Source organism: Aotus nancymaae, unplaced genomic scaffold (assembly GCF_030222135.1).
Source record: "Aotus nancymaae isolate 86718 unplaced genomic scaffold, 86718_ANA_hifiasm-v0.15.2.pri h1tg000025l, whole genome shotgun sequence".
Taxonomy (NCBI): domain Eukaryota; kingdom Metazoa; phylum Chordata; class Mammalia; order Primates; family Aotidae; genus Aotus; species Aotus nancymaae.
The window spans coordinates 21,521,808-21,545,988 of record NW_026988438.1 but is presented as its reverse complement, the minus strand read 5'-3'; the positions used below and the strand labels follow the sequence as shown (position 1 = coordinate 21,545,988).

The 24,181-nt window shown below is 38.0% G+C and overlaps 1 pseudogene; it reads left to right on the top strand.

Moving 5' to 3' along the window:
* The first annotated feature begins 386 nt into the window (after nucleotides 1-386).
* Nucleotides 387-24,181, top strand: part of LOC135276507 (uncharacterized) — a 47,118-nt pseudogene continuing 23,323 nt past the window's right edge.

Genomic DNA, 24,181 nt, shown 5'->3' with positions numbered 1-24,181 from the left:
GCAGCCTGCACCTTTCGGGACCTCAGGAAGGGCTCCCCACTCCCTACAAGCTCGGAGGTGTCTGCTCCCACTGCCTGGCCTCTTCTCTGCTCCTGGTGCCTGCTCTGATCTTGGAGGGGGAGTCGGGGCAAACTTCAGGGGCCATGAATGACAGCAGGAAGTAGATTGATTCCTGGCAGATTGATCCACTGGGTGGGTCCCCAGTAAGGCCCCACCTTCAGGCCAGGGAGGGCCTGAAGGCTGGGTCAGGCTGCCAGTCCTGTAGACTAGAGTTGGGACTCATGGTGGCTCTTCTGGGACCACCCATGGCTGCCCATGGACCAATCCGAGCACTTCCTCCCCTCTGAGGCCCATAAGAGCTGGTCTCAGCCAGAGCAGGGCAGAGGATGGACAGAGGACCAAGAGGGCAGAGAGAGGATGGAACAGGACGACCAGGTGCAGAGAGGAGTGTCCTCTCTGTGATAGCTGGAGAGGATGGAGGACTAGCTCCAGAGAGGAATGCCTTCTCTGCTGAGAGTAGCAGAGATGACCTGTCTGCAGAGACAAGGTACCTTCTCCAGGGCCTCCCCTCTGCAGACAGCTGAACACTCCACTGGACAATCTGACTACAGAGAGGAGCTACCCACTCATCTGAACTGTTCTAACACTAAATAAAGCTATTGTTCTTCGCCCTTCACTTGTCTGCATACCTCATTCTTCCTGGATGCAGGATAAGAACTTAGGCAAAGGCACCATGGCCACACAGAGGTTTCCGGCCAGAAAAGTCGACACTTGACGCTCTAGAGATCCCGTAACAATTTGATGCTAGTACTACAGGGCAGAACTAAGCTTAAGATTGGCTGGAAATGGGAACAGCAGATATTTTCCCCCAAATAATTGTCTCATTGTAAGAACTGGTTATATAGTATTTTCAAAACTGTAGGTCATGATGGTGAAAATAATATATTACTGCAAATATTTTAACAAACTGAAGTAGAAGAGAGTAGAAAATGTCATGAGTACTACTTCATGAAACTTTCCTAGTTGTGTGTATGTGTGGGTGTGGATATGGGTATTGTAAGTGGGTGTTTGTGTGCAATGGAACATTTATTTTTTACCAAGCGTCACTGAGAAAAAACTTTAAATCCACTGAGGTCAGGGACCCCTTGCTTCTAATTTTTACACAGTCTAATTTCCCCAAGGTATTAACTAACATCTGGGTGTAATTAAAGCATGTCTGTCTACTTTTTTCTCTGCATACTTCTGGATATAAATAATTCTTGTTAACTCAAGCTAATAATAGAGCATAAGATAGTATGTGGGAATGTTAATTCACTACTAAAAATAGCTAGTATTTACCATATTGCCCAGTATTGTTCTAAGAGTATTATATGTATTCATCCTTACTATAATTCTTTGAGATAGAAAACATTATCATCCCCATTTTACAGATGGAAAAATGGAGGCCCTGTGAGCTTAAGTGAATTTTCCAAGCTGACATAGCTGATAAGTGGCCAGTTGGGATTCCAACCCAAGCATCTGACTTCAGAGTTTACGACCTTGACCACTACACTATACCGCCTTTCATTATACTAAACAAAAGTATTTTGTAAACAAAAACATTTTACATTTATAATATCACACTGTAGACGAGTCTTTGGTAACATCTGGCTCAAAGCGATTGAAATGATATCACTGTTCTTTTCTGATAATTCCATTTTAGAAAATATTTGTCTTGTTCCTTAATCATCAGTGTGGTAAAAAGACGCAGTGTGCCCACTGTCTAAAATTAGGCTAGCTTATAGTTCATTTTCCTGGACGTGAAGAGAAATAGTATCCATGAACATTGAATAGAGTTTATTAAACAAGTTGACTTTTAGTTTGAAGTCTCAGTTAGATGTTTTCTGTTGGTAAGTAGTTGCATAATGGGGTCCAGAGAGTGACTATGCCATTCTTTTTACCAGAAACAGGTAGGGGGTATTGCATGTGACTTTTCTGGCATTTTACTGTCTTAAGACTTTAATTAAATATGAAATATTTGAAGCTATCTGCCTTGGGTGGCTGAATGACTTTGAATGGTAAATGTTGTATCATTTACAAACAAGGCCTCATTATTATTCTCAGGACTTATTATTTCCTGTTGCTCAAGAAGACTTCCCAACTGCCAATGTCTGCGTCGGTGTGCCTGAGGTCTGTTCCTGAACCACTCTGCCTGCTCCTGTGCAGTCAGCCAGAATTGCTCAAGTGTTAACAATCTTGAACCAGTCCTTCAATGACTAATAAGAGTCATATATAAATACCTCAGTTTCCTTATTCCTAGGGTTAGATGGATTAATTCTGAAACATAATTTATAATTTCCCTGCCAGATTAAATTCCAATAACCCAGTATGGCAGATGGTTGTGGTGAATTATAAACTAACCACAAATTATCCTCCTGTCTGTCACGTGGTATTGCAGATGCCCCATCAAAACATAGAGTCCATTTCCTCAACCTTGAATCCAGATGGACTTGCTTTGTTCATCGGGAGATTAGCAAGCATGACCCAATCAGAGGCTTGAAAAGTGCTTGCATGTTGGGGCTGGTTTTCTGGAACCTGAGACTGCCCCCTAAAAGAGTCCAAGCTAGCCTGTTGGAGGATGAGAGATGGAGACTGAGAGATCAGCTATTCCAGCTAAAGCCACCTGGACCAACCATTAGACGTGTGTCTGGCCATTAAAGACCAAGTAGACCTGGTAGAGTGTCCAGCTGAATGTAGATATCAGCTGAGATAGTCCAGGCAGGAAGAACCCCCTGGATGACTCACAGAAGTGTGAGACACTATACATGTTTGTTCTTAAAGTCAGTAAGTGATGGAATGTTTTGTTATGCCGCAGAAACTAACCAACACATTTGCTTACCAGCTTACTCCCCATTGGTTGCCTTCCTTTCCCTGTATCTCTTTCGTACTATGCTACTGGAGTTTTCTGAACCTCCCAAATAAATGTTCACTTAAATTCTTGCCTCAGGATCTGTTTCTTGGGGTGCTCAAGCTAAAATAGTCTTCAATTATTTTTTATACACACTGAAGTCTTTTTCCTTAAGAATTCTCTATAGAAATTGTGAGTTGTTAAGAGACACAGAACAAGACATAGAGGAAAAAACAGACTTCCCTTTTGAACAGCTCTGCAGTGGTCAGTTTTGATGAGCTCGCAGGTTGGAATGTTCTCTCCTAGAATGTCATACTCTCTAATTCCCTTAAATCAGAGTGTAATGTATGCTTTTCGTTCTTCTCCAGCATGATAGTAAAAATCCTTTATAAACCATTAGATCTGGGAAAATTTGTCTTCCTAGGCTTAAGTGGAAGTGCGGATTTGATCACATTCCTATTTGCAATGAATGAGGAAAAGGTGGCTATTTCCACAAAGCTTTGCTAGGATTCTCTTCTTTAATCAATTTATGTTCAGTGTAATTTGAATGAAAAAGAGAAATTTAAAGAGAAGTTTATAAGCTTAGCAATGATTTTATGAATCAAGGAAACTCAATTTCCTTTGAAATTTCCAGGTAGCAAAAAACAGAAAACAGACTTTATTGTAACTAGATTGCCAGAAAGAAGAACATTTACCAGGTAAAGTCGCAAAGAAATTCTAGTTGTTTTTGATGTCATGGCAATAGGGGTGTGTGTGTGTGTGTGTGTGTGTGTTTGTGTGTGTGTGTGTGTGTGTGTGTGTTTATTACCATACATCAAAAATTAGTGTAGGGATTAAAATTTTTGGTGCTTCTAAAACCTGTTCTGTTTGTGCCACCTCACAAAGAGCACTATTTACCAGAAGTGCAGTCTCCTGTTCTTGATTATTTATTCTACCAGCATCTTTCTCGAGAGAACTTTCGCAGTTGCTTGACTTATGACTTTGGGACTATTAATATTACTTTGGCTTCCCACTGTAGCCCTTTGACACTGCTTCATTGTAAGAGTGGTTGTTATTTATTATCAATTCAAGGTGGCAAGATAGGACTATATCTCTAAGAAGTATCACACAAATTTATTCTCTGCCATTGCAATAAAAAGCTGCTTGTCTTTTCAATCTTCTGGGGAAAACTAAGTGCTTTTTCTTTAGCATATAGTTTCAAAATATACAGCATTTTTATTAAAAGGTAATAAGCATTCATTATAACTGATTCTGGAGCTAAGGGATAATATTTTAACATCATGTTATTGGCTTCATTGTATCTCCCTGCATGGATGTTCATAACTTGTTTTACTCAGCCCCTATTCCTAGACATTCATGTCATTTCCAAATTGTCATGATTAGGATTACACACAATGCCAAAATCCTTGTAATGAAATCTTTCTGCACATCTATGATTATTGTCTTAAATTCCCATACATAAAATTGCTATGTCAAAAAGTACTATATTTTTGTGGCTTTTGATGTATTTTTCTCTTGAAGAGATCATACCTATTTTCATTCTGAGTGTATATTTTTATATTTTTTGTTGCTTTTGGCAGCATGAATTTTACATTCCACGGCCAACTAGTATTATCCCCAACTGCTAAGTAGAATGAGGATCTATCTATCTATATATCTATCTATCATCTATCTTTCTGAGAAAATACATAAGAACACGTGAAATCCATCTATTTGTTCTCACATATTGTACTTTGTAAAAGACAGCTGGAATTTAGCAGTGGTATGAATTCACATCTCAGGAACACTTTCTCATCCAAGCCTCTTGTAACCTTACATTCTCCTCCTCTCATATCAGTGGGTTTGGTAAAGAGTGGCAGGAAAAGAACCTGGCATTATGTGGCATGAATACTTCATAATGTGTTGTACCAGCCATATTTGTTTAGAGATAATATTGCAATTCAATTCACCATTGCTGTGTAAATCAGAATGATAGCTGTACTCTTGCTACAGCCTAGTTTCTTGCAAACAAATGGGCTTTAAAGAAGGCTAGAAAACTCTCAAACAAAATTCATTTTGTGAGACATGAAATTTAATATACGAGAGCTTGATTTCTCCTTGGAACCTATGGAAGCTATTTTGCAGGTGGAGTGAGACTACTGAATAAGACAAATTTAAAGATACACTTTTCAGGAGCCAGATATTAAAACTAGAAAATAATGTGTTTGGTTAATGTATATAGAGCTATTGCAAAACTCAATTAAAACATTTAACAAGAGGGAAGAGACCTGTAGGGGAAAGCTTGCCTTTTCAGGGCAGATGCGTCAATAGAGCTAGCCGGCCTGCCGTCTTTGTCTCCTTCCTGAGTCTAGTCTCCCTCCCGCACCCCAGCCTGAGATTGCCCTTGCCAGTACTCATTGCTTTGGTTGTAGCCATTAAACTGCCTGACTCTCTACCTTACAGAGACTCTCCCTGTTCTTAAAGGCTCAAGGTGCTCACTACCTGGTCCTGTAGCACATGTGTGCTAAAAAGACATCAGAAGGAAGAGCCGCTCCCTTTGTGGGGTTTAGCCTACCAGGCTATGCCTTCTGTTACTGTCCAGCTTGAGAGACATGAGGGGTGAAACAAAGTCATCCACAATTCTCAACACACACTCTTGATACTCTCCCTCCAAATGAACTATCTAAGTGCTTAGATTTTAATCATTTGTTTATTCATCTAATTAATGAGCAAAAATGCCAATTCATGAACATAATGGAGATTATAATCTAGTAGGAATAGATAATTAGCACATGTGCAAGTTCTCCGTGTATATTAGGTGAAACATGTAATGCGTATTATAACATGGAATGTTAGGTAGTGACAAGTCCTATGAAGACAAACTAAGAAGAATACAAGAAGAAAGAAGGTGAGAGTGAGAGAGAGTGAGTTGAGAGAGAGTTGAGAGAGTCATGGAAAATAATGAGTCTGTGATGTCTCTACCAATTTGAAAAGACTGTCCCTATATGTGAGGCTTCTTTTTTCAATGACACGAAAGTCACAAAGGACACAAAGGTGTTTTGAACCCACACATGATTACAGACACATTTTAAGTCACTTTGAAAATGATTCATAGTCATGAAACTTAATGCAAACTCAACAGCACATTTCAATTTAAGTTGAAATAAGGTGTCTCCACATGATTGTGAAAGCCTACTTTTACTCATCTTACAGGTACCTTACTAGAAAGTTACGTTAAGATGGAATTTTTACTTTCTCTTCTTTCTGGAAAATAATCAAATGTTGTTACTAGAGTGTACTATCTGGTCAAAGGTATTGCTCCATAAACACTAGGTCTAAAGTTCTAGGATTTCCCATATTTATTTCCCAACTCTGGCTTCATTTAGTAAATTCCAGATTCCCCAGTGTACACTGCAATAGAGGTCAATGGATTCTCATGTCACTAATTTGTTTACTTTTTATATCCACTTGACCTAGTTTAAAAAGTCAAGGTTTTTTTTGGTAAGAGAAATTATCTGAAAAGGAGCTGTAACATTTTGGTGATGATTAAAATGAATCTGAAATTTCTACCTATGTAATTGTAGAGAGATTGTAGGCCAAAAGGATTGTTAGTTTGTTTAATCACAGTTTCGCTGCTTGGCTGCAATCATGGTATGAAAACACGTCAATTAGGCCTGTGATTCTTATCATTCTGTGAGCCACAGTGGATGTAAATGACTGGCTCATTTAATTATGCTTTGGATGTATAAACCTGGCTGACGTTTTGGATGTGATCTGGCATAATACATCAAATTGTAAAGCAATACTGATACACATGTCATAGCTAAAGACAATACGGTTGTAGTGTGTAGCAGAGAAAAAAACCGATAAATCTGAATCATTTTACTACTTAACAATTAGTGAATTTTGAACGTTTTATTTTCCCTTTTTGTTCCCAACTATTATGATCCTTTGACTCAGAATTATGAACAAATGAAAGTTCTTTCTAGTGTAAAATGCAAACCACATTATGTCAAGCACATTAAAAAATACAATCTCATTTTCACTTTCTCAAGTATTGGAGTCAAGATATACTTAAATCAATAGTTAACCTTAGGAATGGATGTGATAACAGAGGCATTCTTTATGTGTGTGCTCTAGCCAGAATTCCAAATTTAATCTGAGAAATGTAAATACAATGATCTTTCTTATAACACAGAATCAAAGTTTCTCAGCCTCAGCATTATTGACATTTTGGGTGGGGTACTTCTCGGTTGTGGGTGCTGTCCTGTGCCCTGAGGGATGTTCAAAGCACCCTTGACCTCTGTCCACGAGATGCCTCCATACTCCACTAGCTGTGACAACCAAAGATGTTCCCCGACATTGCCAAACATCCACCAGTGCAGGGAGGGGCAATATGGTCCTCAGTGGAGAACCAGCGTATGACTAGCTTTCCTGGGTTTCACAGTTTAATTCATTATTAAAATTTAAAGGCCGAATTCACCTATGGAAAATACAGGAAAAATCTCTTTGCTGGGAAAATTTCCCCCAAATGGTACTATATTATATATCTATACATCTCTCTGATACATAGTGGCCAGCTTGTGACCTTTCTAGGCCTGAGATTCAGACACATTTAGAGGAATAGGGATTATAAAACCTTTCTGTTTTCAGGCCAACAGAATTCAATGGCATATCTTTAAAAATATTGTTAAAGTAAAGAAAGTATAAACTGAGTAATTCTCATATTGAGTTCATCTCAAACACGAAAATGACATTTAGATTTAGAGAGAAACAGGTTGTCAATAGCTCTGGGAAGTCTCTAGGTGTACCTAAATATTTATGCCAAAGAGCTTGGGGGTAAAATTATGCCTCTGCACAATAATGCTGCAGTGGAGAATCAGATTTCCATCCTTTTGTCCACCTATTTTCTTATTTATAGTATCCAAGTATAGGATTGAGAATATCATTAATGTTTATGTGCTCCTGTCCACAAATCATCATCGTGTACCCTGTTTTATTTTTCATTTTTTTGTTTTTGGTAAGGTTATTTATATTTTGATTTCCCTAGAGTTAAATAAAAGTAGATTCACAATATATTAGCCTTAGGATTTACAACATTGGCCTTATGGTTAGACTTTTATGTGTATATGAAAGTATGCATGCATCCGCTCTTGGGAAGATACCCGTTTGCTTTCGCTCTTAAGTCTATCTACAAGCGCCTCCCCAACCATGTCATCTGCCCAGAGCAGGTATCTAGTCCCTTGAAAGCAAAAGAATTTTCAAGGTCTGTTCAGTTTTAATTCAACCAGAACCAGATTCTATATCAAAATATATGTTAGAAGTCAGAGGATCCAAAAATTACAATTTCCAGTCATCTTCCTCTCTCTTGTCAATCTCGGGTTCAGCTGTGAATGTGGCAGTCTGACTTGGGTAGCTGCTGACTCTCCTCTCTTTATGCTGCTCTGGCCTCCAGGATACCCGTTCACTCTTACAGCCACTTGCCTGCCTAGGACTCTCTGTGGAACCACCCCATGTTAACTCTGAGCACCCTAGCAAAATCCCTATTAGTATGTAATGACACCCTCCTCCCCTTTTAAAGTTGAAGAGAGTTCACATTTTTTCCTCAAAGGAAATAAAAGGTACATAGTGAAAATTCTGCATCCCATTTTTGTCCTGCTTCTACCCACTTCCTATCATCTTCCAGCCTTAACCACTGTTCTCAGTTTTTTATGTGCCCTTCCAGAATTAAAAAAGTACATATACAAACAAATACCGACATATTGTTTTCTTCTCTTTCTTATACAAAAGGGAATGTGTTGTACGTCATGTAATGTATGTATACATGTATCCTACATACATGCAAGTATGTATGTAGCATAAACTCACAGAAGTGAAATTGTAGGGTCAAGGGGTAGATGCAGTTGCCATTTTGATAGACATCGAAAAATTACATTCCATATGTGTAATCTGAGCAGCACCATATGAGAATGTCTATTTCTCCACAGTCTGGACAAGAGAATGTTATCACAATTTTAAACTCTCACAACATAATGGGTAAAATGGTTCACTTTTAATTCACATTTCTCTTTTTATGAATGAGGTTGAGATTTATGGTTGAATTTTGAATAGGCCTTTTGAATTCCTATTAGATGTGCTCCTTGAACACTCGTAAGTTTAGGCAGTACGAAGTCATATGGGGGCTGTTCAGAGGTTAAGAGCCCACATGGGACCCTCTAGCTACCACTGACTATCTAGATATCAAGGCTGACACAGCCCAGACAATATACTTAACCCATTTCTCTTCGAGCGAGCCAAAATATTTATCTATCACATGACTAAATTTTATAAACTACTAATTTGTATTTTGATAAGTGATGTATTCAAAGACTACTGTCTTATTACATCATTTGTCTTTATTTATGGTGCCAAATGTTTTCTCTTTCCTGTGTTAAGTTCTTTGAAATTATGACTAAGGGTAATGCTTTTCCATATGGCACGCCTGAAATTCTCCCTTCATTTCCATCACACGAAAGACCAAAAATGGAAGACCTTCATGCCAACTATTGTCCTCTAAGTATCGTTCTCTTCACTGCCTTCTCTTCTACAGTAATGGACAGAGGAGATGCCAACAAGTGAATGTGTTCATGTAGACATTTAACATTTAAGCAATATTCACTGACTGCCAACTACGTGCCAGGCACTGCTCTAGGCACCTACTATTTCTGCTACAGCCCAGCAAACGCACATATTTGGGTATTCATCAAATTTACCTACATTGTGTGTGAGTAGGAAGAAATATGCATGGATAGCACATATTGTACACTAAAGATCAAGACTGGCAGTTGGGACACGTGGCTTCTATTCTTGGATCTGTCCTTATCTTGCTGTGAGTATTGGGCAAATCCTTTCATCTCTATGGGCCCCAGTTTTCTCATCTGTGAAAAATATAATGTTGACTAGAATAGATGATATTTACATCCCATCTAGTTTTAACATTCTAAGATCATGATGCTACTTTTACAACTAAAAAAATACCCAAGAATCCACACTTATATGTGGCAGGCAGCTGTGCCCCCTCTCTTTTGTGCCTACCCCACCCAGTATTCATAGTCATTCCTTTTTCTATCTTGAGGTAGCAGTATATATATTTTCTACAGGAATATATTGTAATTATTTGTAAGCATTTGCATTAAAAATCTTCTAAGACATTAAATATTCAACATTTATGACATAATTCTGTTCAAATATATCTAAGTGAATAAAATGTCACCAAATATAGACCTCAGTAGAAAGCTTGAACAATAGACAGATTCTGGAGGAGCCAAAAGTAACCACAGAATGGATTAGAAACAGACATTACAATGTTGGACTGTGGTGTTGAGGACCATCTAGCTCCTCCAAGAAGGGTCACGACCACTGGAAAGCAGGTTTAACTCTTTATCCAGAACAAGGTGACCTGCCTATGAACTTGGACGTAGTGAATTTTTTTTACATATGCTTAAGAATATCTTACAAAATTATATTATCAAGTCATGTTTACCTCTGTTTTCTCCATATCCTTCTTTTATTATCCTTCTCCATTATATTAATCATGGGATTTTCTTCAGGTTGAATAATTTTATTTGTCATAGCAGTAGGTCAAATTGTAAAGTCAGTTTTAAAATTTTCCTTCCTGCCTTCCTTCCTTCCTTCCTTCCTTCCTTATTTTCTTTCTTCGATGGAGTCTCACTCTGTCACCCAGGCTGGAGTGCAGTGGTGCCATCTTGGCTCACTGCAACCTCTGCTTTCTGAGCTGGAACGATTCTCCTGCTTCAGCCTCCTGAGTAGCTGGGATTACAGGCGCACGCCGCCATGCCTGGCTAATTTTTTGTATTTTTTTTTAGTAGAGGCCAGGTTTCACTGTGTTGCCCAGGCTGGTCGAGCTCCTGAGCTCAGGCAATCCACCCACTCTGGCCTCCCAAGTGCTAGGATTACAGGCATGAGCCAACCTGCCTGGTCAATTCTTTGCATTTTCAGTAGAGATGGGGTTTCGCCATGTTCGCCAGGCTGGTCTCTAACTCCTGACTTCAAGTAATCTACCTGCCTTGGTCTCTGAAAATGCTGGGATTACAGGTGTGAGTCACTGCACCTGGCCTTGATGACTTTCAAACAGATATTTTAAAAGTTAAATAATTTCATTGGTTATCTCTAATGCAAAATATTCAGATGAATATTAAGTTACTACTTGCCACGTTGGATAAATAATTAGTACCTCTTTATTATTTTCAAATTAACATGAAGTAGTGAAAAGAGAGTGGATATTTGAAGTTTTTGTTTTAAATGCCAGCTTCATCAGTTACTGCTTACAATTTACCAATTTTATCATTTTTCTGAGACTCAGTTTATTTCTCAAATAATGGTTTTAATAAATTTCAAATTGTTATGAGATTAGAAATAATATATAAATACATAAGATTATAGAAACACAGTAGAAACTCAATAAACATTAGTTGTCTTGTCGTTATCATTATTATGATGAGCAATCAGGTAATAGGCCACTAGCAATTTTTCCTCTGATATTTTTGTATAAGGCAAAGATTAGGAAATTAGATCTTGCTGTTTCACTTTATTTCTTACTGCTGTTTGAGAAATATTTATTTCCTGTTGCTATTTGAGAACATCTAGCAACTTATATGATGAATATTCAAATATTGGACAAATCCAAGGAGGGATGAATCACCGCTCTCATAATCTGGTGACTGATCACTGTGTATAGAAAGTCCGCGTGTATTCCTAAAATGCCAACCATAGAGGTCTTTAATCAGCTATTTTTTCTCATGATTGCTATTCTCAAACTCATTACCATAAAAATGCCAACGTCATATTTTATTTAATACAATTGGCCTTTGTTAGTATTGTTTGAAGATTTATGAAGAAAGCAACTTTGTTTTTAAAGGAAGAGAAAAGAAGACTGAAAACCTCAGAACTGGGTTAAGAGGCTCTGGGATGCATTTCAGCGCTCAGCGCGGAACACTTCGCTTCAGAGCCTCGCCTCTAGATGGCAGAGGAATGCTGCGGGGAGGGGCGCAGGCTTCCCAAGGATGCAGTTCAGACCCCTGCTGATTTAATAGCTCACGAGTAGTGAGCTTTGCAATACCAATTAACTGAAGTTATTAATTATGCTCTCAACATAAATGTCTAACTCATATTTTTAATCCAGTGTGCACCCTTTTAAAAAACCACATAATTGCTTAAATATGAGAGCACGTAGTAGTGTGTAATACAGCAAATCAATTTTTTTAATACAAAAGATTAAAAATTTCATTTTTCTATCCACTTATAAGAATATAGCAGTGCATCTGTAATGAAGTTAACATTACCTCACATGGCCTAGCAATACCAATTAAAATAATCTTGATTAAATCCAAATGGCCATACAAATTTCTCTAATGAGAAGCACAGGATTTACCTGCGTTAGAATGACAGGTGACAAGTCTTTCAAGTTCTGGATATGGGTTAGCAATGAGTCCTGTAAAGAGGCAAAAGAAAAGCATTCTTGTGAGATTGGCCTTTCAGTGTGTTAGAAGCAATGATTTTATTTGGGGGTGGAGAGTGTTGGGGAGCAGCCTGAGGGTAGGGCGGTTGCAGTCCGGATGAGAGCTCAGAGTGGTCTGGGTTTGAATCCCAGCTCTCCCGCTTACCATGTGTCCTTGGGCAAGATGCCTACACTCTCTGAGCTTGGGTTTGTATGAGCTGGCCATAACAACAGCGCCTACCTCATTTACTGGTTGTAAAGATGAAAAAATCAAGTTGAGGTAAAGCGTTTGGCACAGAGCTCATAAGTACCCCTAAATGGCAGATTTTGAGCCCGATGAGGAACTAATACAAATTAGATTGGCTTATTCAGGTTGAACAACATAGGTTGTGGGAACGTGGGACATCACTAGAATCCGAGGGAGTGAGCAGGCATCCTAAGAGCTTTTGACTTTCTCAAGTCAGGGTCTCACTCTGTTGCACAGGCTTGGGGTGCAGTGGTGCTATAACAGCTGTCTGCAGCCTCCACTAATTCTCCTGCCTCAACTTCCCAAGTGGCTGAGACCACAGGTGGCACCACAGTGCCTGGCTAATTTTTAAAAAATAAATTAAATTAATTAATTTTTTTTTTGGTAGAGGCAAAGTCTCCCTATGTTAACCAGCCTGGTCTCAAACTCCTGGCCTCAAGGGATCCTCCTGCTTTGGCATCCCAAAGTGCTGGGATTACAGGCGTGAGCCACCATGCCTGGCCTCCTAAGAGCTTTTTTATACCTTGCTCTTTAAATGAGAGAATGTATGTAATTCTCTGTCTCTTTCTGATTGAATGCATGGGAGTGAAGGGGCAGGAGGAGGAGGTTACTAAGTTCTGACAGGCAGGAAGCTCAGGTGTGTCATTTATGCGCACTGCTGTGACAGCTTCTCAGCAGATTCTAGTGCTTTAAAAAATTAGCGTAAACAATTTTGTCAATAGTTCATTTTCAAAGAGAAGATGAAAGATGTGATTTTTTTCTGATGCCTGGGACTGAGCCTTATGCTACCAGATTCTAATTCAAATTGGTGACCTAAACATCCCTACCAAAGGAATCATGGAGACGTCACAGAAAGTGATATTTTGTGTATTTTGTTTGTAACAAATTGAAAGGAAGTGTGTTTTAGTTATGTAAATGCAGGCCTCTTGGGATTAAACCAGTATAATTGCAGCAAGGGTTGAGAGATGAATCTTTTTTAAAGTCCCACCGTCCTCATCTTTTTATGTTTTGGACTAATTTTTTCATTCTCAAGGAACTTTCACTCATAAACTAACTGGGAGACACATGGATAGAGGTGTTAGAAGACAAATGAAATAGAGCTTTACGTATTTTTCCTAGGTCCTTACATTTTTACCTGAAAAAGAATAGAAAAAAAAAAAAAAGGACTTCAGATTCTTAACCAGTAAGGGCAGCAGATCTAAATGTCAACATGTAACAGAGACCCTGTTCCCTGTGCCCAGGGGAATGAAGAAACAGAAACCTGGGCTTTCTTCTCTGCTCAGTCTCCAAGTGACAGAGTTATAGGCACATCTTGGGGTAGATGTGGAACTTTCCAGATCACGAACCTCTTCCCCTGGGGCAGCTGTACTTGGTGGAATGTCCTGTTCCTTTCTGCACTGTGCAATAGTCGTGGGTAGTAACTAGCTAGGGCCAGTGGTGTGGGCGGTAAAGGAATTTACCAACACAATTGTAGGTAAGGAAAGGCAGATTTATTAGAGAAAGTGCAAAAAGACATTGTAAGGATACAGTCAGCAAGAGAGGAGCCGACTGCGAGGAGACAAAAGCTTGCTGGGGATTTATAGGATGGTGCTTGTGCTGGAGAGGGCTATGTGCAGTGCTGAGAATGTCAAGGTTGCAGTGAGCTAACTTGCATTTTTCAATCAGCTGAGGGTCTGGTGGTAAGTTGGGCACAGGAAGATTTGAGTTATTTGTGCAGGTGGGCCAGGTGTCCTGGACCATGAAAAAAGTCAGATTTATAGCTTTTCTGCCTTTTCTTTATGCGTTCTCTTGGTCCAACCAGCCTGACTCCTTTTCTTTAATTAGCCACACTGCTGACTGGCTTCTGCCCTCTCCTTCTGACCCTCTCCCCACCTTGGTGAAAGGATCAGTGCCTTGTGGACCTGAACTGGGGGTCCCTTTCTGAGAGCCACAAGTTCTGACTCTTGCCTAGGTCAATGAGGCCTTCTCAGTGCACCTGAGCAAGTTACACATAATGGAAACTATATCTGTTTCCTTAGGTTTTGAAGACTTGAAATATTACATAGGCTTCAATAGATACTACTATAAATAGTGACTTTAAACTCCTTCATTGAAATTGCAGTTATTTTATGCCAATTCTGTGCCAGCTGCTGCGCTGGATACTACAGATACAAAATAAAGAAAGACATGGTTCCTGCTCTCAGACATTAATGAGAGAGCAATGGGTAAAAACAAAGAAGTTATCATGTTGCCTGCACACCTGGTGTATGATTGGCCCACTGTTTTCCTGGAGCCATTCTCTTTGAAAGCTGTGGTAGTTGGTGATGAATTAATTGTGCAGGTGGTGTGCTGAGTTAAGGGAAGAAAAAGGAAGAAATTTCAACCTCATAGTTTATGTCAAGATTATTTTAGCATTGCACATAACAGAACAACCTCTTCAGCGGAAAAAAAAAAAAGAAAAAAGAAATTTGGGTTTTGTGTATTATAACTGACTTTATTAGTGAATTGCTTTCAAGGATGTGGGGGTCAATCTGTAGTATCCATGATAACTCAGAATGGTTACTTTGTCCTTGTCAATTGCTGTATCTCTGTCTGGAACACCCATCGCTATAGTTACAATACGCTGATGGAAACATGAGACAGCACCATAAGGAAGGAGATAGCATTTTCATTTCTCTATTTAACTAGAAGGAGGAAGAAAGAAACTGTTTAGGATTTGAGGATTTTAGATCTCCTGGTTTATGGTATAAATATCTGGTATGTATGATTATTGAAAAAGCTTTGGAACAGTTTGAACTTACAGCCTTGGAAATAGCAGATGTACAAATAGGTGTAATCATCTTATAATGGTGCTATTCCCAAAGCATCTTACAATGAAGGTCAATATTGATGAAATGTTTGGAAGTAGGCTTTTAGGATAATGTCATTTTCAAATGTGAGGTTATTAGTTTTCCATCCACTTTCTCATAGGTAGTCAAAATTGTACTGTACACATTAAGTTATTAAAATGTGTTATTTGTGTTATTCTAAATGAAGTATCAAACACTTGCAAGACAAAAGCTACTATCTAGAATATAAGGAGAAACAGAATTATCAGGTTACTATAGGTACGTGAATGAATGGGGAATATCTGTTCCTTTTGCAGAAATCCAGAAGTGGACTGTATGGATGTTGAGAGCAACACAAATGTGTGCACATACACACACACGTGCACACACACATACACATAACATGTAGGATACATGTTAGGAATATACACTTTATGTGTGTGTGCACGTGTGTGTATTCATATGCACCAAAATGTATAATGTATTTCTGCCATTTTTATTAAAAGGTAAAAAAATTATAGAATATGAAGAAATATATATTCGTCTAAAGCATGGAACAACCCCCCAGGAAAACCTTTCAAAACTTAATCTTCATCATAACATCCAGAAACTGTCAGGTCATTCATTATGTATAATTAATACATCCATTGTTTTTTTATTTCCTCAAGCACAGACATTGCAAAATGAGGCATGTGGTTTTGCAGCAAATAACACTGTTTTCAACAATTTGTTTCCATGTCTGGACAGATGGATCATTTAATTTGTCAATTCTGGAAATTTATTTATTCTGCTCAGTTTTTGTTCTCAGATGCAAACATACATACCTGCTACTACAACATACATGGCTGCGTAGTAGTAAGCATATTGTAACTACTAAAAATCTTCATTGTTTTAAGAGTAAAAAAATAACATTGTTGATTACAAACCCTTCACTGCACTATGACAACACAATTTATCAAAAGTATCACCATAGTTGACTAAGGTGGGATAGTTTCATAAAATTAAAAACAGTCTTCTAGTTGAAGAAAGGTCATGGGACTAATACAAGAATTTAGTCTACTCAGTTTTCTATTTGTGCAGAGGAAGTCACTAAGTTCCTTCTTCCAGAAGGATTTCAAATGGGAAACAAGTTTTAGCATTTAGTGTATTAGACTGTCATGCAGTATGTACTCAATCCATGTGTAGTTATTTTAAGTCAATTTTGGATTATCTTCCCTAAGGAAGTGCAATATTTGCATAGATAATCCACAAGTATTTGTTCTTGCATCTTAATGTGTGTTTAGAAGTTTATTTGGTTATCAGTGACTTTATCAAAATGTGTGGGAATTCAAAACTTTATACACAGTAATCCAGCCATCCAACTGAAAACTAACTCAGCTATAATATCTGTTAATTTCAGAAGGATTTCTCTTGTTTTCAGAGAAAGATGTAAATTAAATTCAGTACCTTTTTAAATCCTGTAGTATAAAACACATTGTAGGCCATCTAGGTGACAAGCATTAAGATACTTCCCAATTCATGTTGGAATTTGATAGTGTAATTTCTTTTTTAATATTTATTTATTTATTTGAGATGGAGTTTCGCTCTTTTTACCCAGGCTGGAGTGCGATGGCGCGATCTCGGCTCACCGCAACCTCCGCCTCCTCGGTTCAGGCAATTCTCCTGCCTCAGCCTCCTGTGTAGCTGGGATTACAGGCACGTGCCACCATCCCCAGCTAATTTTTTGTATTTTTTTTTAGTAGAGATGGGGTTTCACCATGTTGACCAGGATGGTCTCAATCTCTTGATCCACCTGCCTCGGCCTCCCAAAGTGCTGGGATTACAGGCGTGAGTCACCGCACCCGGCCCAATTTCTTAGAGAAATACAGATTTGCCCCAATGTAAGGCAAACTCTACCCATTTCATCAGGTAGGAGTGAGTGATAAAATATTTTGATTTAAAATGATAAGCAAAAAGAACACAAATAGAAATACAGTAGAAGAGTAGTGGGCAAATGATTCTGTTAATTTCTCTATTTAATCATGGCAGTAAAAGTCTGAAAGTAAAACAGATTGTCACATTGTTAACATTTTTTTCCATGAATAATTAAAAGGTAGCTATATTATTTTTAAAGTTCTTCCCAGCCTTTAGGGCAAATGAGCAATAAAAGATAGTAGGTAACTGAAGCAGTTATTTGAATTGGTCTATAAAAAATTCCAACCAATTATATATCTATGTGTGCTATGAAATTGAGGCCAAGGCAGATATTTTAATTTAAATAGATAAATAATTCCTTTGGTTTGCTAATGTGATGAACGTTTATCTGTATCCGGAAAAGTCTACTCCTTTTCATTAAGCTATATTCTCTGTTAATTTCAGAAGGAGTTCTCTTGTTTTTAGAGAAAGATATAAATTAAAATCTGTGACTTTTTTTAACCTTAAGACACATCTGTAGGCCATCTAGGTGACAAGCACTAGTAACTACACTTTGATGAAAGATGGAATTGGATTTTATAAGCTCCTTGAAAATTATGACACATTGAGGTACTTGCTCTCACAAATAGCCAGGCTCTCACATTACCGAGTTAAATGGATTCTTGTCTTGTCTGATAAGTAACTCCTTTACCTTGAAACCCTCCTTGGTATCTCAAGAACCACATTTTACCAGAGATTTCTTCATGGGGGAGGTGGGGAACTATTTAGCAGTAAGGACTAAATGAAATTCTTCCATGCAATTCTGTTCCCTAGGCCACACGTCATGGGGTTCTGCTCATATTCCCAGTGTTGTACTCAGACAGACACTTGCTGCTAAATGTTTAGACAAGGATAAATACAGAAATGAGAAAAATCTCACAATATATGTAGGATTTTTGTTGGTATAGGTTAGTTTTATAGCTCCAGGCAACATAACAACATAGATAATACACATTTACTCAAAGGAAGACATTTTTGAAAAATAATCTTTGTCTCTACCCCTGAATAGCCCTGTCTAGTGCTATGGTTCCTGAGTAAGAGGCTGTCTCTCATTCCTTCCACATGGCCATGTTTGATTTTTCTCTAAGGGGGAGAATCCCAGTTGTGTTCTCATTGGAGGTCTAGGTGTGTTTATAAGACCCAGGGTTTCTGGCAGGAGTGAAATAATGCATACAGTCTTGTTTTCTTCTTTGGAATCATTCCCTTTGGAAGTCCTGCTTAGAAATGGCTCATTATTAATTTCTGCAGTGAAATGTTGTGAGCTCCTGCTCTGTGGCATTCATTAGGGTGGCTTGCCCTTGATTCACAAAGAATCCTAGTTCATCAGTGATGTGAACTCTTCCTTTTCCATTTCATTTAAAATGTACATATCTGTAAATGTACAAATGTCTGCTTCCACATTTTCATAACTTCTAAATTGTGAGGTCATAGAGGATACATAACTGGTATGTCTCTGTGACCCCAATTTATTCCTCATGGTCAGTTCTGTACTCATGATTTACTTATGAAAAAGAAAACACTGTTACTTGATAGCTTGCTGAATTTAGCAATCTCTGATATATGGATGAGCTAAGGTCCTAAGGAAGAGTTGCATAAACTGGTCATAAAAAACGTATACTGCTGAGACTGCCTTTGAAAATGTGTAGCTTAGAATAAGGGGGCTGATTTTGCCGTGGTGGTAAAATTGCAGTAGGCCAGCTCCTACAGCTTTGATTGCTGCTTAGAGCTTTGGAATCTAGATGTTATGGAAATGCAGGAGCTATCCATCACATGTCCATTTAAAAGACATACATGTTGAAAGGAAAAAAGGTTCATATCGTTAGTAAAATATCTAGTTGTACAAAATGTAACATTCTTTTATTTATTTATATTTTAAACTGGGGCTTTCTATAACATTGGCAAGCAGGAAATTGAAAGGCATGAAACTTCTATAATTTAATATAAAACTTTTTTAATTGCCAAGAATGGGAACAATTTTTATGTAAACGAGACAGCGAAATTTTATATTATGTAATACCATAACTCATACAGTAAAACAATTTCAACTTAAGAAATTAGTTTTGTTTAAGTCTGGCTATTAGTATTAGCTACCAGGGGACTGATGGGTTTCATTGTGTTTACTACAGTGACATAGCTGTACATGAGGTCTTGAGAGAGTAGGTAAAATAGTGAATATCTAAACAAATTTCTCTGAGAGATTTGAGGACTGGAAAATTCAACACTGACCTCAGTGGAATGCTCAGAGAGATTAGCAACAACATTATGGGAACAGACACAATTCCTTCCACACCAAAGTCTAATGATGGAAAAAATCAGAATCTTGTCTTGCTGAAAAATACATAGTGAAGTAAGGAAATAAACCAGTGAAATGTTCTCCTGGAAAATACCTGCTTTTTAAAATATATTTTAAAAATATATTGTGTCCCCAGGAGAGGGGAATTACTCAGCAAAGAGACTGGGTTCTTGACTGGACTCTGTCTATTTTTTTCAGTTTCACTTACAGAAGGCTTTTAATTTGTTGCTGTTTTAAAAATAAAACTATCTGTGGTGTTACTATGGTAACCATGTCTTGGAAATCAGTCATCAGTGCTGCCCAAATAATACTCAGAAATTGGAGTGTAGAATAGTAATAGTAATGCAAATACAGAGAAACTGCTCCATCCTCACCCGGGGATCCTTCAAACAGCTAGAAGAAGAACGGAGAGATGGAAAATATGGAAAGATGTCTAACTTTGGTGGAGACAACTAAGCCAAAAGGATTGAAAAATCAAGGTGTCCACTGAAGGTTCTTTGCATTGGAGTAATCATGGACCTTTTCAAGTTAAAGTGGAAGGAATCGGAAAATCTATGCTTGCTGTAGTGGCATGGGCAATTTAGAAAGCAATGACAGTAGATCACCTATAGAATTGGCCAGATTGGAAGCAGGGGCTGGGGATGAGAGAGAATTATGAAACCACAGTGTGCAGACTCTATTTTAAGGCAAATGTGCAAAGACTCTATTTTAAAGCAACATTCTAATGATGTGTGTATATATATGTATTGTATGTATGTGTGTGTGTATGTGTGCACGTGCATTTATGTGTAGAGTGGTGTTTCTTTAGTTGAGTATAAACTGGGTTCCACAGTCTGGTTTTGCTGACAGTGGGTTGGTGTACCCTTTCCTCCAAAGTATACATTTGTTTGTGTGTGTGTGTGTGTGTGTATGTGTGTGTGTTTCAGGAGTAATTTAATTAAAAAATTTAAACATTTTAAATTTTTTGGTGTAGAGACTCTTGACAGAAGGCTGTAAAGCACTTGGTTGCTATTTCTTAAGTAGAGTTCTATCGTACAATGGAAGATTTGTTTATTCTACCTCCTATGTAGCTACTGAATCCATTTTCTTCTCTGTTTCCACTGGCACTGCTATTTAATTTTGCTCCTTATCACCATTCTCTTTGTGACAATTGTTTTTCACCATTTTCTCTCTAGAATCCTTCCTCCTACCACTTGTTGGCAAAGTGATCATTCTGTAATGCTAGAGTGATCATTTCACTGACTTACAATCTTCTAATGGCTTCTGACCACTCTTAGGAACTAATCCTCACTTTGCCCTTCATGATAAGTCCCTGCCTACTTCTGGTCTTATAAAGAACCCTACACCATTAACAAATCTCCTAGTTCCCAAATGCACCTGATTTCATGCCCTCCCTTCTTAATAGTCCTGGAATCCTGCCTGTTCATCTCCCCACCGCCACCATCTCTCCAACTAGCGAGCAAGAGGAGAACAGTTAAGAACGGAAACCCCTTAGCTGGCTGGCTTGTAACTCTGAGTATTTGACATTTATTGAAATGGCAACCTTCAGAAGCTTTTTTTCTGACTAAATTTCCAGCTCATTTTATACAAAAAAAAGCATTTTGCTCTTTCTAAATTTTGTTAGGAAAATCAGTTGCCTTTTTCAAGTAATAACAATATTTGCATGAAGCAATGTACAATGTTAGTATGTCTTTTTGAGAAAAATACATGTATGCGTTTGCAGTATTTAAAAATAATCTAATCAAACTAGGAAACTCAGGTTGAGGTATGGCAGCAACACTACCCTTCTTCTGGTGGTTCTAGCAGAGGCATCCACAGTGAGTTAGGATATACTTGTGAGGAGAATGACCAAATTATCTCAGGGTTATTGGGAGAAATTCATAGGTACTCTGATAATATCTGGTACACAGAGAAGGTATTCTGGATAATATCTGGGTATCCCTTCTGTGCAAAATTAGAAGGAATTTCTAATTTTTTAAATATAAAACTAAATGGAATCACTGACCATTACTGATGACAGGTAAGTGCTGGTGTTTCAAAAAGTATAAATTAGAGAGTTAGTCTGTAGAAACTGGACACTGAAAGTGGGGAGTGCCTGTTTTGAGGTAACTCTTAACCTATGAAAAACTTTGGGTAAGTCGCCTTACTTTCAAAATATTCTTCAATCTAAAGCAGAGGTTCTCAAAGTTGAGGGTGCATCAGAATCACCTGGAGGACTTGGTAGAGCATCGCTGGGCTCCATCCCCAGAGTTTCTGAATTAGCAGGATGGGATGGGGCCTGAAAATGTGTACTTTCACAAGTTCTTAGGTGGTGCTGAAGCTGGGGGTCTGAGGCAAGACTTTAAGAATCAGTGGGCTAAAGAATATATAATGTCCACATCCTACTTTATGAATTAAGGGGGTAATTGTAAACATGACAATGCCCTTTGAGTTGGAAAGTCACTTCTGTAATGTGTAGGTAGGAAATGGTTACAAAACAATAGGAAAAAGGGAACTAACAACTTTTGTTAGTTACAGCAAAATTACTTAATACATTTTCTTTAAAAAGAAAAACAATACTCAGAAGGATAAAGGCAAGAGAGAATCCTGTCAATTTCAAAAAGACTTAGGTTTAAGCAGCACATGTGAGGTGGTTTAAAAATACAAACACATGGCCAGGCAAGGTGGCTCACGTCTGTAATCCCAGCACTTTGGGAGGCCAAGGTGGGTGGATCACGAGGTCAGGCTATTGAGACCATACTGGCCACCATGGTGAAACCCCATCTCTACTAAAAAAAAAAAAAAAAAAAAAAAAATTAGCCTGGTGTGGTGGCATGCACCTGTAGTCCCAGCTACTCGGGAGGCTGAGGCAGGAGAATCGCTTGAATCTGGGAGGCAGAGATTGTGCCATTGCACTCCAGCCTGGGTGACAGAGACTCTGTCTCAAAAAAAAAAAAATACAAACACACACACATACACCACTTTTTAATCTAATGTATTATTTCTTCTTAATTGGCTGATAAATAATCAATAATACACTTAGACAATATTAGAATTATAGTAGAGATTATCGTGTGATTTTCAAAACAGCTGAAAATTATAACAATAGTAATAGAAGGTGAAGATTTTTTTTTCTGGTTGCGGGAAATAAAAATAAGTATCATGGGAATTAAATTATCAAACAAAGTCTGTTTGTGCCTCCTAGTTGTTCATCATGCAGTAACAGTTTAACAAGAATCAAGCCCATTTTCTTTTGCAGTTCACTTTTTGATAATGAGGCAAATGATAATAGAATAAATTGACATTAGTATATGTTTATAGCAATTGTCAGTGAATAGCTTGAGGTGAGTACACATTCAACTCAATCTTGGGCTATTCTGACACTTCCTTTTGTAATATTGTAAAATTATTTTAAATTTCCATGTTAGGACCCTTTGTTCTCACATCATGGGGACAGTCATCATTTAATCCCCACATTGTATATTAGTCGCCATTCTCCAGAACCTTTACACACACACACACACACACACACACACACACACACACCCCACATATAAAGAATTTATTGTAGGGTATTGGCTCTTGTGAATTATGGAGTTCAAGTGGTTCCAAATCTGCTGTCTACAAACTGGAGGCCCAAGAAAGCCTGGGATGTAATTCAAAAACCTGAGAGCCATAGAACCAATGGTGTAGATATTCCCAGTCTCAAGGTCTGAGAACAAGGAATGCTGAAGGCAGGAGAAGATCAATGTTGCAGCTCAAGAGCTAGGCAGAAAGAGGGCAAATCCAACCTTTCTCCTCCTTTTTGTTCTGTTCAACACCTGGACGGATGGGATGAAGCCCTCCCTCATTAGGGAGGGTCATCTGCTTTACTTAGTTCACCCATTCAAATGCTAATCTTTCTGAAACATCTTCTTAAATACATCCAGAGATAATATTTAATCAGATATCTGGCATTTTGTGGCCCAGTCAAGTTGACACGTATGTGTAAAATTAACCATCACACACAGATATTTAAGTATTACTTACTAAAACACAAACATGTACAGATACATGTTGCAAATATTTTCAACTATCGAAATGAGATGCTAAGGCTTTCCTGGATAATTGTCAATTATCTAGAATATGGAATTTATCAGAGTACCCTACTCCCTGTGATTTTGCTGTCTAAAAGGTGCATCACATATGAAGAGAAAATTATTTGTCTCTAATGCTTTGGGTGTTTTTAAAAATTTGATAAGAGATTATGGTGAGGTACCCAAAGCAGCTATATTCACAGGGCAAAGTGACATGTGGAACAAAGCCATTCTAACCAACTAAGATAATTACATACATCATAAATTCTGAAAAGAGGCATCCTACTTAGAGGAAGTGAGTTAAAAATCAAAAGTCACTTCAATATTCCCTTTAGAAGCATTTAGAATTTCTATATCATATGGTTATGTAAAAATCAAACCAGTAGTACCTCAAAAAAAAAGAATGGCAATAAAAAGAACGTATTCAGAAGTATTAAAATCCTTTTTCTCATAGACAAGTGTTC